The sequence below is a fragment of the Octodon degus genome, unplaced genomic scaffold, assembly GCF_000260255.1.
Source record: "Octodon degus isolate 3935 unplaced genomic scaffold, OctDeg1.0 scaffold00035, whole genome shotgun sequence".
Lineage (NCBI taxonomy): Eukaryota > Metazoa > Chordata > Mammalia > Rodentia > Octodontidae > Octodon > Octodon degus.
The window spans coordinates 1424523-1427278 of NW_004524611.1; the positions used below are offsets into that span (position 1 = coordinate 1424523).

Here is a 2756-nt window from a genome sequence, read left to right on the forward strand (position 1 = left end):
TTTCTTTCTTTCTTTCTTTCTTTCTTTCTTTCTTTCTTTCTTTCTTTCTTTTTTATTAAGTTTTCAGATAATACTCAGTTTGACCCTTTAGCCTTTCTGCTGGATTTTAAGTTTCTGTTTTCCCTTTAACTTCCAAGGACCTCTTTTACTACTTGGCTGTTGCTTTAGTAGAGTAGTTTTAGGGAAAGCTCAGAGATTTCCCATGCATGCCAGCACCCACTTGTGGGCCATATCCCCTGAGCAGGAGGAGTTGCCACGGCCAGCAATTGCGTGTTGACAGCCAAAATAAGTGGGACTTTTCTGGATCGTTTACCGGTGGTACTGACTGGGGATTGAACACAGGGCATTTGCTCAGAGCCAGCGTGTCTTGCAAGGGCCTCATCCTGGCGCCTGGCTTCAGGACCCTGGCTCCATTCTTGGTGCTGGCTGAACACCCTGATTTTAGCCATCTTCTAGGTCAGTGACCCGTGTGCTACCGCAGTAATGCCACTGAAGGATTCTTTCCCTCTAGCCAGGCTGTACAAATAGAATCCCAGCACTCTGCCAAATGGAGGCATGAATGTCACAAGTTCAAGCCTGGACTGAGCGACTTAGCAAGATTTTCTTGTCTCAATATTTTTTCCCCTCACTAACCTTGTCTGGAAATTTAAAAGGGCTGGGATGTAGCTCAGTGTGAAGGTGCTGGATCCGATCCCTGCTAATTAAAAAGTAGAAGGGAAAGGTTGTTTCTTGCTGTTGTGCATGTCTGCTCAGGCCAGGTGTGAGGCTCTGGCTGGGCTGGATCCTTGACCATGCCTGTGCCCCTTGCCCTTGCTCTGCTGGCTTGGGAGCAGCACAGGCTGAGACCTGTAGCTATGCTTAGCCCCCACCCTCGCGCTGCCCTCCCCCTCCCCGGTCTTGCCCTCCCCGTCTTCTGTTTCCTCTTCCAATAAGGAAAAGCACGACCGGGAAGCCTTTTGTGGCAGCCCCAGAGCCCTGCAGGTCTGGTGTGCAAAGCTTTGACAGGCGGTGAGCTCACCTCACAGGCTGGGCAGGTGGGATACTGAAGCCTTGATACGCCTAAGCTAGCTTTGAGGGGTGCTGGAGTCACATCCGGAGCAGGGACGCAGATCCTGCACGCGACCGACCTCCGAGTGACCTCCTCACACCTCTGGTGCCCACGGGTTCCCAGGCTGGACTCTGTGCCCCTTCTGTCCCTTATGAGCTGTATCGCGTCCTCAGCCTCACTAGGAGGGGAGGTCTGTGGCATCGCCAGCGTTTTGCACTGTGTGCGCAGGGCCGGGCCCGCTCTGTGGTCCGCGGCCCGAGCCCGCTTTGGTTTGCGCTAAGCCTGTACTGCGGCGGCTAGAGCCTGCCTCCGTTTGCCTTTGTCTGATCGAGGACGACGTGGTCTAGGAATTTCGTGGTTGTGGCCACATTGGAGCCACTGTCGCGAAGAGGTGCGGAGAGGTGGGTGCGAGGGTGTGAGCCCAGAGAGCTCTGCTCGCTAAACCCCGGGCTCGCCTCTGTTCGGCTGCGGTCCCCGCCCCTCTGCCGGACAACCCCACCCCCTCTGCTGGGCAAGTGCCGGTAGCGCAGCGGGCCTCCCTGCCTTGGCCGCTGGCTGTCACCGGCTCCGTCCCCTGCCTTTTTCCACCCTGCACCCCACGGCAGGGAGCATAACCGATCCACCCCTCCGGCCTCGCGACCTGTAAAATCCGCACACGATAATCCCAGGCTTTTTCTTTCACTTCCTTTGTTGTGGGGTTGCCTTTTTGCTTTCCCGTATTTTCAGGCTCTGCCATCCATAAATTCACCCACCCCTGGGCTCAGAAATACTCGGGAAAAATAACTGCACCCTTCAGTTCGTACAGATGCTGTTCCCCGTCCTTACTCCCCAACACATCGGTTCACCTAGTTACGCAGCTTTCACGTTCTGGGTAGAACAAGAAATGCAGAGACTCAGACCGGGCGTCACAGGCAAGATGCGAGCAGCTGTCATTTTCCGCGCGGAGCTAAGCCCGAGGAGTTAGTATCTATCGGGGTTAGGCGGTCGAGCCCTGTAGGATACGTGGTGTATTTGCGAGTCCTCAAACGTCTCCTGACCTTGTTTTCTTTTGCATCCTTTGTTGCAGACTCGTGTGTGCGTGCCTGCGCGTGTGTGCGCGCGTGTATGCGCGTGTGAGCGACGGGCACGCAGCAGATGCCTGACATGTAGTACCTATTCTTTGCTCCGACTCGGTTTCGATGGAATCGGCTTTACCGCGGACGGACGTCCACTTGCGTCCCCTGCCTGTGGCTGGCAGGCGGCCTCCCTCTGCTGGCTGTGGCTGTGACATCTTGGGAGGGGGGTGGAGGGTGAGATGAAAGCCACCCATAGACCCGGGCCGTTGGGCTCTGGTCACTTAGTGCTGGCCGCACCTTCCCAGGATATGACCGGCTGAGAGCGCGCCCCCGGTGACTGCGCGTGCTGGCGCGGTGAACCTGGAGTACCAGACCCAGCGCGCGTGCTGCCCGCGGCGGAGGGCCATGGGGGAGGGGCGCGATGCTGGCAGCCTGAGGTTCTCCGGTTGCCATGAGAACGGGATCCGGGGATTGGGCAGCCGAGGGCCCCCGCGGGCTCGGGGCGTGGCTGCGTCACATGGGCTCGGTCCCGGGGTTCTTGCGGCGCGCCAGGCCCGGCCTCGGCCGCGTCCCCGTCCCCGTGCTCGCCTGCTCGGTGCCCGAGGTGCCCGGGTTCGGCCACGGAGCGCGATCAGCTCCGGCCGGCTGGACGC

The 2756-nt window shown here is 58.3% G+C and overlaps 1 protein-coding gene across 4 annotated transcripts in view; it reads left to right on the top strand.

Moving 5' to 3' along the window:
• Positions 1-2756, top strand: part of Grb10 (growth factor receptor bound protein 10) — an 80855-nt gene that overhangs the window by 6964 nt on the left and 71135 nt on the right. The window lies entirely within an intron of this gene.